Source organism: Aethalodelphis obliquidens, unplaced genomic scaffold (genome assembly GCF_003676395.1).
Source record: "Aethalodelphis obliquidens isolate GAN/ISIS:26980383/991018 unplaced genomic scaffold, ASM367639v1 scaffold5, whole genome shotgun sequence".
Classification (NCBI taxonomy): Eukaryota; Metazoa; Chordata; class Mammalia; order Artiodactyla; family Delphinidae; genus Aethalodelphis; species Aethalodelphis obliquidens.
In genome coordinates this window covers 18,675,388-18,690,153 of record NW_020837949.1, presented here as the reverse complement: position 1 = coordinate 18,690,153, position 14,766 = coordinate 18,675,388, and the positions used below count along the sequence as shown (strand labels likewise).

Below are 14,766 nucleotides of genomic sequence, written 5' to 3'. Positions count from 1 at the left end.
AACATATACATACTACTATATATAAAATAGATAAACAACAAGGACCTACTATATAGCACAGGGAACTGTACTCAATATATTGTAGTAACCTATAATGGAAAAGAATCTGAAAAAGAATACATATATATGTGTGTGTATATAGAGAGAGATGTATAACTGAATCACTTAGCTGTACACTTGAAAGTAATACAGCATTGTAAATTAACTATATTTCAGTAAAAGAACAGAAATAGAATTTGGTAAGAAGAGTTCTGATGAGCTCTCAGACTTCTTAGATCATATTGTCTTCCCAGAAACCTTTCTACAAAGACTTCGCTAGGTAGGACTTCAAAATGGTATCACCTGGCCACTTCCTTTAACACGTAGGAAACTGGCTCAGAGAGATGCAGTTACTGGCCAGTAAATGATCCTGATAGGACTAGAGCCCAGATTTCCTGACTTCTCACTCAGGGCTCCCTCCTGGAGACCTTGATGTTTCCTGCAGGCTACTGTCAAAAGCACTCACAAGTTCACATTCACATCGGGACCCGTGATGCCCTAGGGCAGTTGACAGGCAACTGGAGGAGAAGGGACATCATCCTGTGGTTTGAACCCTCCCTCCCTCCCAGTTTCTGATAAAATTCTAAGGGTGTCATGCTAACCCCACTCCCCTTAATGTTTGCCTTCTCTAAGATTAACCAGAATAACATTGCTGCTGGACACTTCTTTATAAACAGAAGTTACTATGTGATAATAATTACGACTTCTGTTCATCATCTACACATACTCGTGTCCTTGTTATTAAGTAAGCACAGAAACATTATTAGTTTTCTTAGCTTTTAGTATTGATATTGCCATGTTCTCTGTAAGCTATAAATATCTGCTCTGCCCACATCAGTTTGAATCATTTTTCTCAAGTAAATTAAAGTAGAGATGATAACACAGTTAGTTACCATCTAAATTCCACTAAACTCTTAAGTCAAAACAAAATATAAGAATTGTGATTATATGAGAGGGAGATATTGTAGGGGGAGACTTGTTACTAAGGAGTGGAAAGTCAAGTCCTCAACAGGAGAACATGGGGTTCTGAGGTCACCCCAATGTGGAGGGTGGCTGGACTCCTGAACCGGTAGGCACAGTGCATATGCCTAGGCTTAGAATTTGAATGTCAGTACTACCTTGTTAAGTGCTAACTCTGGTACTAGTCTTCCATCTCCAATGAGGATTTCTCCATGGGTTCTCCTCCTGAGCCCAGAGTTCATTATAATAATGTAGAGAAGTAGCCTTAAAATGCCAGGTAGACAGGGAGGATCTGTATACCTCTGACCAGTGTACACTTTAAATGGGTGAATTATGTGGTATGTGAATTGTATCTCAATAAATCTGTTTTCCAAAAAACCCCAATAAGAACAAAAATTGAGAGTAGTGGTATAGAATGACAGGGAGCCTCCCCCTACCCTTTTATTTCTCTCTCTCTCTCTCTCTCTCTCTCTCTCTCTCTCTCGTCTCTGGTTAAGGAAAGACAGACACAAAATTTGTAACACTGCCTCTGGTAGCAAGAGGGTGCTTTTATTAGTCCTGGAAATGGAGCTAATTAGGACTAAAGAACTTCCAGGTAGAGAAAGAGTAGATCACACTGGGAGGGAAGAGACAGGTATTACTGGTTCAAAATCTGATACCTACTGCCATCCCAGCTGGATGAAGACTTTCTTATTATAGCAAAGGAGCTGGGCTACAAGAAGCTACAGAAGTAATAACAACTCAGAAGTTAAAATAGATGCATCTAATGAAGAGAAAGAAACTTCTGTGCAAATGAAGCTAAGACTTCATTATAGATCCATTAAGTTAAGGAAAGCTAAATAAATGTAAGGGCATTCTTTTGTTTTGTATTTGCAATGAAGCTTTGTCTTTTCTAAGTTTTTGTTCCTCACTGCATCTCTCAGTTCAGGTTGTTTTAACAAGCAGACAGTGAGTTTAGTTACAAAGTCGTGATTTAAAATACCAAACGTCTGATCTCCCAAGTAACCCAAACCATCTGGGATTATAAATTATGACTCTGTATTGCCACCTGATGACAACAAAGAGTACAGCCCATCTAGAAACACAAGCTCTTTAGAAACAAATTAACCTCTTGTAAGCCGGAAATCAGAATCTTTGATACAGAGATGGTGACAGAGGCCCTTTATGAGGTCCTCTGACGTTGGTGTTAGAAAGAGGCATCTTTCTAACAGAGGCACCTTTTGTCAGAGGCATCTTTAAGCATACTGAAGTCTTTTCTCATAACCACATTACCTGGAAAGCAATTTCTTATATATTGAAAGTGATTTTCAATCTATTACATCCAAGTGTTAGGTATGTGTTGCCCTATGTCTGTCACCACTTTCTCCTGCAGTTGGAGCTGCTGTCACTGTCCAGTGGCTGCTACTGGGGTGTCTGTGGCAGCTGCCAGCCTGTTCTCACTGTGGCTGCTGTCATCACCATCACATACAAGCTGTTGCCCTTGCGACTGTCATCCTGCTGCTAATGGGACTGATGGGCACCTCTCTGTGCCACATCAAGGGGCAGAAGCTGTTCACCAACCCCAGGCGCAGAGCCATCTGACATCCTTTACTGTTACTGCTTATTACCACCCTCCCAGCAATGATGCCAGCTGAGACCATAGCTTCACTGGTGAATGGGGTGTGATAGTCACCTTGCTACCTGTGGAAGCAGCTGGGCCTCTCAGTGAGGCTGGCCCTGGGCTGGCCCTGGGCACTCAAAGAATCCTGCACTTTTAAGAGTCAGCACGTTAGAACCCAGCATCTCTCTTCTTTATTTGTTTCTGGAGATGAAAGCAAGTTGAAAACCAAGCCATACTGTGCTCCATGACCGTACACTGAATTTCAATGCCATACGTTAACAGTTATTTTAAAATGATCTGCATCATCTCCAATATATATATATATTTTTATATATATATATAATATATATATATATAATATATATATATATATAATATATATTTATTTATTTATTTGCCAACAGGTTGTATTTTTATTTTCCTCTGTCAACAGGCGTTATAACACATCTGCCCGGACAGGGCAGGATCCAGGGTGATGATGGGGTGCCCACAAGGTCTGGGTGAGGGAGGATGGGTACTCTCTGGGTAGACTTGACTTCCCAGATGCTGACTATCACAACCAACAAGTCACATCATGACCTCCGGCTGTGTTCTCTTTGACACTTCCACATCTGATGTCCCCTCAAATACAGGCCAATTTGGCACGCAGTCAAGTATTAGTGCGAAGACACTATGCTCAAAGGTATGCATTCCAATACATCCTTCTAGGAAAATGGAAAAAAATCATAAATGTCACAATTATCATAATGACAGTTTGACCAGAAAAGGACATAAACAAACAGTCACAAATGAGAAAAAACAAATGACTCTTCTATTTAGGAAAAACATTCAATTTCATTAGTAATAAAAACAGTAAAATTTAAAATGAGATGCCATTCTCACGTCCCAAACTGGCAAAGATTAAAGATCTGATCACCTTTAGGGTGTGACAAAACAAGCACTCTCTTATACTGCCAATGACGTCTCCAATATTTTTAACAAAGCTCATGAAGCTTAAATAATACGTAGGGTTCAAGATGGCAGACCAACGCCTGCACATTCACAGAGAAGGAAAAAGGAATAAATCCACAACTGAGAAAGAATAGGAAGGGATTTACCAATGAACAAGTGATGTCAACAGATTTCTGGAAGATGGGAAGAAGATGGGACACTGGATAAACCAGTGGGGGTAAACCTCAGTCTGGGAAGTGCAGTGAGTGCTTTGGAGAAGTTCCAGGCTCGTGATCAACAGTCTGCCACACACACACACACACACACACACACACCCAAAAACAAGTGAACGTGCCACGAAAAACTGAAAACGGGGATTAGTAACAATTTTATAAATGATAAAATATATAGCACTGTTTTATTCACCCTTTCAACATGGTGGCATCCAGAATTTATTCCTGAAAGAGCCATCTTAGGAAATAGTTAAGGAAAGTCAAGGCTCTGGCGTGGATGTTGGAACCCCAGGATAGACCCTCCTCATCGTGGCATCGGAGAAGGAGGTTCCCAGACTGACAGTTGGCACCCTACCTGCTTACCCTAAAGAGGAACCTACCTGTTAACACTACTGTCTGCACCACTCACATGGTAACTCGAAGGCAGAACTCCCTCCCACTCAGAGAAGAGGCTTTTTAGGAACCTATACTTAGAGGCCTAGTATCCAATTACTTGGAGTCCCAGGGAAAGATCAGAAAATGAAGGGGAAGGGAAAGTACTACAGAATTAGTAGAAATGCTTTTCTAAAACGGAGGAAGGACACAAGTCTTCATAGTAAAAGAGCGTATTGAGCGCCCAGTGCAGTGAATGAAAAAACAGCCTCACCTAAACACAGCCTCATGAATGATCAGAAGGCCAAAAGTAAAGTCGCTAAAAGCTACAGAGGGAGAGAAAGAGGGAAAAAAAGTCAGCTGGCAATAAAAAAAAAAAAAAAAAGTCAGCTGGCGTCAGACTTGCGACCAACAACACTAAGTGCTACGAAATAATGAGCTGGTATCTTCTCAGTTCTGAAAAAGAACCATCTCGACCTAGAAGTATATATCCAAAGAGTGTATCAGCCAATTCTGAGGGCAAGATGAAGACATTTTCGGATTTATAAGGATTCAGAAAGTTTGCTTCTCATGTTCTTCTTCCTGAGGAACTAATTAAGTGTATGTTTGAGCAAAGACAGTAAATAAACCAAAAAATTAGAAAAATGTAATATTTAAAAAACACTTGCTCCCACTCAGAAAAACAGTGAAAGGGCAGCCATAAGGCAGGTGCAGAGAACCAGTCCAAGTTGCAGTAATAAGATACAGCTCCTCAGAATGGTCTCTGGGGAGGGGAAAGACTCAAGAAAATAGATAGTAGGATTGAGAAGTTAGGCGGGAAAAAAATCTAGGGGGAAAAAATCTAAGTATGATAAATACAAGTAATGCAAGAAAAAAGAAAGTCAACTGGAAATTTTCCGGGGGAAAAAAAACTCTACAAGAAATTTATGGTTTGAGTACAAAGTAAACTTCTAGAGCTCTCCTCTTTGAGAGGCCCAAGGGCTGTGACCGACTGGTGGAGCAGGAAGTATCCCTGACTGCACCAAGCCGAGCACAGAAGAGTACTTAGAACACACGATAATGTAAATGCTTTTATGGTTTTTCATGAATAATGTAGACAAAGAATGAAAGACTTGATTGTGTTTGCAGGACAGCACAGGCAACAGTAAAAATGTAGCTGCGAGAAAATGGAAGACGGGGGTAGAGTGAAGGGTGGTAGGGGGATAATAGCGGGAGGACAGTTTTAAAAAGGGTCATTAATAGCTTCATCTCAAAAAGTGGGGACAGGCAGGAAACTAGCAGAAGTAAAAATAATGGTTTAGGTAGTTTATTTAAATTACTAGCAACAGCATTTTCAGGGACTTCCCTGGTGGTCCAGTGGTAAAGAATCCGCCTTCCAATGCAGGGAACGCAGGTTTAGATACCTGGTCGGCGAACTAAGGTCCCACATGCCGCGGGGCAACTAAGCCCATGCACCACAACTACTGAGCCCATGCGCCTCAACTATAGAGAGAAAACCCACAGGCCACCACTAGAGAGAACCCCTGCGCCGCAACGAAAGATCCTGCATGCCGCAAGGAAGATCCCGCATGCCGCAACTAAGACCCGATGCAGCCAAGAATGAATGAATGAATGAATAAATAAATAGAACCGCATTTTCACACTAAAATGATAAAATATAGGAAGAGGAGAGAAGTATTAGAGGTGAGCTATATCTTTATCTTTCACATCAGGAGGTTTATTAGGATACTTTTGACTGCATGTAGCAGGAAACCCTGACTTAAATGACTTAAAATATTTATTTAAAAAAATGTTTTATCTCCCATCATGTGAAGTCCCAAGGTAGGGTTTCTTGAGGGTTGGCTAATTCAGTGGCCCATTGACGTCATTAAGGACCCAGGTTCTTCCATTTCTTGGCTTTTCCTTCTTCAAGGTGTGTTGGCTTCATCTTCCACAGCCCCCTCAGCGGTCCTGTGCTGGTTCCTGCATTTCCAAGCATCATAGAAATACCCAGTGGAAGAGAGTGTTTCCCTTCCTATGCTTTAGGTTTGTCAACAAGGCAACATTTCTAGTGGTCCCTCAGCAGACTTCCTCTCATGTCTTACTGGCCCCAACTGCACCACATACCCTCCCCTAAACCAGTCATTGGCAACAAAAATGGAAAGCTGCCTTCCTGCAGCCACTCGTCAGCCGACTTGACGTGGCAGAAGTTCCCTCAAAATGGCAGTTTGTATCTCAGCATGAACCTAAGATTTGAGCATGACAACTGTTAATCTCATCTTTCTCTTAATTGATAAGTGTTTATACCAACGGACTAAGAAAAGTTGTCTGTGTTATCTCTGTACTCAGTTCAATTACAGACATAGTTCAGAATAAAAGACTATAGAGGCAATCTAATTTCCTTCTTTGGCAATCCTCCCTTGAGATATAGATATATAGGTTCCTTCTTTCTGGCTTATGTATCAAATCTGAATCCTCGGAACGGCTAAGTGGGTTTTTTTTCCCTTTGATTAAACAGCTTTATATAATTCATAGATCCTAAAATATCCTTCCTCTCTTTAGATAATCCATAGCTTTTACATAATATGTAGATTCTGCAGAGAGAGAAGAATTCTGTATCTCTCCTCAAAACTTCCATGTTTTGTACCTCGGTAAAGTGGAAACAAAATGCAAACCCAGGTTTGAATCCCAACTCTACCACTTCCTAGTAGCTGTATAACCTCCAGTAGTTTCTTAACCTTTGAACGCTTTAGTTATCTCTGAAATGGAAACGACTTGTTTACATTTTAGGGTGATTTTAAGGATTAGATGAAACTGCAAATAGAAGTACCTAGTATAAATATAAGGAGGATATGGGCAACTGTTCATTCTTTTTCTTCCTAGTGCAACATGCAAAAGGGTAGCCAGTGCCTGGTTTCCCAGTTTATATGTTTGAGAGTTGGTAGACATTACTGAAAAGTGAATCAAATTAGGGGGCAAGGTAGAGGAATTTAATTCTCATTTGAAATGTGAATATAGTAACAAGGGGAGAGATGAAAGTTAGCAAGGATAAAGACCAAAGAAAGAAGATAGCAGTGGTTTTGACCAAGTTTCCCCAATCAAAGACAGCAAGCTGCTGTCACATTGACCTGAGCTGGATCCTAGGCAGCGCCATTGAAGGGGATTTCAGTGGGATGGTTTCCTCACAGAAGGAGACTGGGGTGAGTTTATTTCTTCACTTTGAATTACAAAAAGAAATCAGGTTCAGATAATCAAAAAGCATGAGATGATGGTTAAAATACGTTATAGGATTACAATTCAATAATAATTGAATTTCTGGAGTGTTTTTCCCTGGTGGAGAAGCTCAAAAAAGTTCAAATGTATCATCTCAATGAGTTACAACATGTGTCAGTCGTCAGTCAATGGCGGTGAGGGCCTGGTGTTTAACTTTCTGTTCTTCACATTGTAGAATAAGGCAATGAGGCAGAACAGTGTTCCTGTAGTTTTAGCATCGTGGCTTTATATACTTTGCCATGAACATTTTAGGCACAATGTGGAAGTAGATTATCCCCATCCCTCCTCGGGGGCTTTGTTGGTCCTGAGTGGAGGCATCATCTTTCTTGTTTCATCTCTGGATGCCCTTAGAGCAGTTGCTCTAGTTGAATGAAATGTCACAACAAAGTAAACTGAAGACTTCCTGTGACTTTCTACACATTGTTATTCCCTGCCTGTAGCCCAGGTGTTCTCGAAAAAGCACATGTTTTTGTTTCCAATATTCCAATCATAAAAGAGTAATCCTCAGCATCTTACTACTGACCAACAGATTCTGCACCTAGGGAGTTCTTTTCAAAATTCCTAGCACCATGAATAACAAGGAAATAAAATATGTTAACTTGTCTTTCCACTACCTACTTTTAAAAGGTCAAGATGAGAACAAAATCCGCTGCAATATCAGCCTCCTTCCCCCACTGTGGGCTGCACAGTGGAACAGACATCGCATTTTCTGAGACCTGTCTGAGAAGTATGAGGCTAAGGAGTTGCAGTATTGATTGTGTAAGAATTAGCATATCTGGCAGATGGGGACTGTCTGAACTCATTCATCTGCACCAGGTGGACTGGCATTGCTGAACTTTCACACGTCAGATTTAGGATTTTAACGTGCAGCCCAAGATGTAGCAACCTGAGACTTCTCCGGTGGATATCCAGTGAACACATAAAAAGATTTAAGCCTTTATTAATTCCAGCTCTGTGGCATAAAAATATTTTTTCCAAGTGCTCTATTGATACTGTAGGCATCTGAATTTGAATTTCTCCTCTTTGAGAACCACTGCATGTAGTCAGTTCTTCAGAAGTTGTTGGCCTCTCTAATTTGTCTTCCATATCTTTTAACTTGTCTTAGAGTGCTGAGCTAAATTATGTGGGTAAATTAATCTTTTTTGAGAAATCAGTTGCAAAACATTCTGATTCTGCGCCTCTCCCTATCTCTGCCTTCTCATCTCTGTTTTACTTCTTTCACTGTTTCTTGCCTTATGTTCCTTTGCTGTTCTCCAGGGCCCCTAAGCCCTCATCTTCCCAGATAGTAAGCAGCGAGAGGCCTGTACCAAGCAGAGCAGGCACAACACAGGACACTACCAACCTGTCTATGTCACCAGCAGCAATAATGAGGGGCTTTTGTAAGATCCCTGGGCTATATGTTTGAACCAGGACCTCTCTAGAGCTTGACTGGCTCTAGGTCAGGACCCTAAGAATCAAGATAAATGAACATTTGCTTACCCAGCAGCCTCAAAGCACTCCAGGTGCACACGGAAAGATATCCATATATGTGTCCATAAAATAAATCCCATAACCTGTGTTGCTACTTCTGCTGATACTGAGGTTTCTTCCTTCATTTTCTTTGCTACAACATGGAAAGATCCACCCACCTTTCCATTGCCCAACTCTTCTGCTTCCATCTGGTCTGGATAGAGACCCTGATTAATCAGAAGTAGAAGTGGGTGAAAGAGAGCTACGTGCAGCCATATTAATAGATACATAGATAGACACGCATGCACATGCGTATGGTGCGTGTTCGTGTAGAAAAGATGAGTGTCTCTCTAGATATAGATATTTGTGTGTATGTGTGGTATTCAGAGTATAAACGATATAATCCTAACTTGAAGTACATGATGGAGCTTCAGGAGGTCCATAAACACCCCTAAATTATGTGCAAAATCTGTGTTTATGTGGATGTTAATTTTCTCTGGCAAGATAGTCCATGGTTTTACCAAATTTTCGAAAGGCGCTATGAAATTCTAAATCCTTTCTCTTCGGCCCTCTGTCATCCTTGGAACATTCTGAACAGAAAGTTAGGGATCGGAACAGACAATCATGCTACTGATGAAATGATATAAACTTGCCCAGGCCTGAGAATGTTGTCTCCCTCTTCACTGCCCACCATCATGGTCCTCCATTCAGAACTGACAACCCCTCCCCAGATATTCATATTGCTTTGCTTAGCTGTCCCAATAGAATGAATGATCATGGGCATAGAGTCTCAGAATACACAGGCTTTCACTTAATTGAAGCATTTACATTCGAAAAGAGCTCATCTTCTTTCATAAAGCAAGCTCCCATTCCTAAACCTGACAGCACTCTCCATTCAGGAGGGAGATCCGGTTAGTCATTGGCTCCTAATTCTCTTTCATCACTCTTTGCTGGTCCTAGCAATTCTTCCTCCAAGTTTTCAGGTATTAATAATTGGTTCGTTCACTTTGGATTTGGTTCTAAGAGCCGGCTCACAGTGTGCCAAATCTGAACCTTAATTCTGTTCCCCATCCCTGAACCTTAGAGTTTACATTACAAAGATGTCTGACACCTCACCGTGGCTCATCCGTCTATCATGTCAAGCTCTCACGTCCTTGTTGACTCTTTCTTCCTCTAAGTGGTGCTCAGTTTGATTCCTGTTTTTGCTGTTCCCACCATCACTACCATATCACATCTGGAATAAAGCAACAATCCTGCAGCTGATGTTTATGTCTTTTAGTCTCTTCCCTTCGGTCATCCTTTGTGATACTGCTCCCTGAAATTAATTTTTTGCTCAATCCTTAGAGTGAGTTTTTTGTAAATACTATATCCAGCACAAACTTTTCGGGTGTGAGTAAAAATTCTGCTAATCACTGTCCTTTCTTAACTGGCCAGCTTCTTCTCCCATTATTTCTTCCAGAATCTTCTGTTCCCACTGATCCCACAGTCCTCCTTACATGTGATTTATAGTCCAGTCTCCACGCCTTTGTTCTGGCTGTCGTTACTTATTCTTAAACTTCCTCCTCTTCAAAATGCATCACCCTCCCACACCTTTTTTGAAATGATTGACTGCTCCAGCTGACACTCATTTTTCTGTTCTCTACAGTCATTGGCATATTATTTGTATCTCCCATAATGCAAGCACATGACATATAATAGATATTTAGTAAATATTTGATTATTTCAAGGATAGCTTTCTAACCAGTGGAAGCTAATAATAATAAAAAGGTATATTTGGGGAAAAGCAGATAATGGCTGGTCCAGAGTAATCACTGCACACATTTTTACAAATATACAGCTAATTCTGAGGTCACTGAGGCTCAAGTAACATTATCTGTCATATCTTCAATATACCTGTATGTCTTGTGCATGCTTAATGCTGATGCTTCTAAGGGGTAGGCAGTCACCCATGGTAACCAAGAATGGTACTTTCATCAATCGACGCATATGGTATAGGTAACTGGGCCTTCTCTTTGACCAGTCAAGTGAATGTTTAATCCAGCTTCTGAAGCATATTCCGTGGCTGAGCTGTGAAATGAGATCAGCCGGTATATACCTTTACCCTCTGATAAACATAAGGCATTTCCCTTCCCCAAACTGATGGAAAACACCACTAAATTTGTATACATCCACCTCTACCTGTGATTATGGCATCAGACGTTTGTGTACAGTTCCATTCCAGTTGATCCTATATAAGGAAGAATTTTACCATTGTAATTGCTATTCCCAAAGGTTAACGTAAACTGCTCTAGTCAGCAAAATATATATATCATCTTTGCCTTGCTGTATTATAAATTGCTGACTCTCTCTTCTTTAGAGCCAATAGTCATTTCTTTGCCTCCTTAATTTATGCGTGAAGCCAAAAGAAAAACCACTTAGTATTCTTAATGAAATGGCATAAGGTTTAGATAATTTTTTTACTATATGCAGTAAAAATGCAAATGTGTGTGGCTTATTTGCAAATGCAGACGTTAATAACTGATATTTAAACAGGCTGGATTAGCAATTTTACTGATATATTCAAGAGATTTTTCCAATAATTTGCACACTCAAAATCAATTTGAATGCAACATGTAAATTGAATTTAATTTTTTGATATAAAATTGTAGTTATCAGCTTGAACCATTAAATTTACTATTTAATATATGCTTTCCAGCTCACTTGGTTAGAATTTCATTGCGCCTTATCTATATAAATTTAATTAGGCTCGATATCATCAGTATATTATAGAACTAATTAAAGATTTAGATAAGTGCTGAGGGGACTTATTGAAAACTCCATAAAGTTCCATTTAGAAAATGAGATATTCTTCCTTCAGTTCATTGTGAGAGAACGAAACAGCAAGGAGTGTTTCTTGCAGTGTTTCTGAAAAATTATTTAACTGGATTTAATGGACTTATTCCATTCTTTGAAGAGCTTTTTAATTACTCTGTATCTTCGTGCAGTCCAACAACAGTTATAATCTTTGTTTAAAGACTTTAAAATCTTCTCCTCCCACTGAGTTAACTGTCTTGTATTCTGGTGTGCACATGTGAGTGTGTGTGTGTGTGTGTGTGTGTGTGTGTGTGTGTACACAGGTAGGTGGTACAGGATTTTTAAACCCTGATTGAGATCATATAATATGTAATGGTTTGTATGGGGAAATCTACCAGTTCTCACAAGTAGGATAAACACTGAGAAAGATCAGAGAATGCCCACCATGAACACAGTAGGAAAAGGGAGAAGATAAGAAACCCTGACCCAGGAGAAAGTCCCGGGGCAAAACTGAGGTTCCCGAGTATGGCTTCTTTGAATAAATTGTTTTGTAGAAATCACTTTGAATTCCCTTGTATCTGCGACTCCGCTGTAGAATATAAAGCAGATTATTTAAAAGACTGATTTCAACTAAGTGCTTTGTGTCTTCATTACAAAGCACAATAAAGCCTTTTACTACAATGAAGCCACTATTACTTTCCATTGAGTATGCACTGAAATAAAGCCACATCTACCGCACTCCCAGGGTGCTCAGTGCTCTTGTCAAAAAGCACATTTTTTTTCCAGTGCAGATTGAGTGACACAATGCATGGTTTAAAAAAAAAAAGGAAAAAAGAAAGTGAGAGGACAAATAACAAATGTAGGCCATCTATGACTGGGCACACTGTTGTTCAGTACAGAGACACCCAGGAAGCCAGCGAGCCAGAAAAACTGTTGAGGGCCTGTGTGGTGTGATCGAAAAGTTCCAGGCTTTGGGCTTAGGAGAAACAGATTTAAAGCTCTGCTGTTGATTAGCTGTGTGACCTGAGACCTAATCTTTCCACGCCTAAATTTCTTTCCCTGGAAAATGGAAATAATATTAATAATGCTGCCCCTCCCTCATGGATTGGGATGGTTTTTAAATGTCATCTATTCTAGTTTTAATCCATTTACTTTTCCAGATACAGAAACTGAGGTACAGTGGGATTAAGTGGTATAATCATGATCACTGGTGAGCTAGTGGCAGGGCCAGGATTAGAATAGATGCCTCTGAGATCAGGTCTGCACTGTCACATGGACTATAAAAGAACACATGGGCATTTTCTTTCTTTCTTTTTTTTTAAATTTATTTGGCTGTGCCGGGTCTTAGTTGCGGCATATGGGCTCTTAGTTGCGGCATGCAGGAACTAGTTCCCTGACCAGGGATCGAACCTGGGCCCCCTGTATTGGGAGCGTGGAGTCTTAACCACTGGACCACCAGGGAAGTCCCCCACATGGGCATTTTCTTAGGGACATCCTGGCTGCACTTGGTAGCACTCAGTTTTTTTTCCCCAAGCAACTATTTCTGAAACATGTCACTGCAGTTTCCCTGCCCAAATGGTTTGTAAACATTTGCACCTCCCAGTCTGAGAAAACATTTGCAGGAACATTTGGGTCACAAACCAATGTTTGTTTCACCCCCCCACACTTGAAATGTTTCCCTTTGAAAACATTAGAAATGGTGCCAGTAAAGCGGATTCTCGACAGAAGCGTAAGCCTGGAGTGGGAGGGACACTCCCAGCTACCTGGTTTGGGGCATTCAGGGACCTCCAGGCACAGCAGTCCCTTCCAGGCCCAGAAGGAACGTGCAGCATCTCCCAGCACAACCTTAGACTGTGGCATTCTTTGGTTTTGAAGTAAAATAGGTACATGAAGAAGTGCTACAGGTTAGGTGAGGGTTTTTTGGTGCGGGTGGGGGTGGGTAAGCAGGTTAGTTTCCTCCTGTGCCTGTGAATTTAGACAAGGTGTTGAAGGGGAAGTGAGGAGAGAAGAAGCAGAAAACTGGCCAGAAAGTCTCACTGACTCACAGACTGCCGGCTTACTTGTTTCTTCCTTATTTTTTGCCACCCTACCCTGCTGAGTGTGCAGCTTCAACACTGTAGTGCTGGCTTCAAGCAGGGTATCTAGGTTAACCTTGGTTAGTAGCACTGGCCTGATCAATGATGGAGCATGGACTAGTGACTAGATAAGTAACTTGGGGGTCCAGGCAGAGGGGGCTTAATCATAACTCTACTTCTGACTTACGGATTACCTCAAATAATCCTGTTACCGAACCAAACTTTGGTCCACTCACCTGCGACGCAGCAAAGCCAGTCTACAGCCACCGGGTTGTGATGAAGGAAATTACAGCGTTTATCATAGGGCCCCAAGCAAGGAGAATGGGCAGCTTGTGCTCAGAAGACCCAAACTCCTCGATGGCTTTCAGGAAAGGGTTTTTAAAGGCAGTATTTGGAGTGAGAGTTGCAGTTCGTAGACTTTCTTCTGATTGGTTGGTGGTGGGGTAATAGGGTGATGTTTTGTGAATCTTAATCAGCAACCTCTGGTTCTGTCCAGTCTGGAGTCTACGTGCTAGTGGTCAGCATGTAGCACCTTCCTCTGTCTACCAGGGTGGGGGTCCTTGTTTCTACAGAACAACTCAAAGATATGTGTCAGATGGTTATGTATATCCCTTGAGGAGGAGCTAGGACTCTATTTGATCGCTGAACTATTGTTTAAACTATCAATACTCTTGCTTGACTGCTTCTGTGTTCCCTCACTTCCCTAATTGATAACTGCTTTAGTCTGCTCTTTGGACCTCAGGAAAGGTCTAGAAAACCTTTTTCTACAAACAGGAGACAGAGTACACGGAGGCGCTTTTGTACCCAGGAGGACCCCATAGAGCCCTGCTTGGTTTCAGTCCCCCCTTTTCTTTGATACTCCTCAATCCTGAGGGGAACAGGGATGGAACAAGAAAGGGAATCAAGTTTTAGATGAAGAGGTTCATCATAGGGACCTCCCTGGCAGTGCAGTGGTTAAGACTCCTGCTTCCACTGCAGGAGGCGCAGGTTGGATCCCTGGTCGAGGAACTAGGATCCTGCGTGCCACACAGTGCAGCCAAAAACAAAAGAAAAGAGGTTCATC

The 14,766-nt window shown here is 41.2% G+C and overlaps 1 protein-coding gene across 1 annotated transcript in view; it reads left to right on the top strand.

The window, feature by feature from the left end:
* Window positions 1-14,766, top strand: part of EXOC4 (exocyst complex component 4) — an 837,065-nt gene that overhangs the window by 799,950 nt on the left and 22,349 nt on the right. The gene's annotated exons all lie outside the window — the stretch shown is intronic.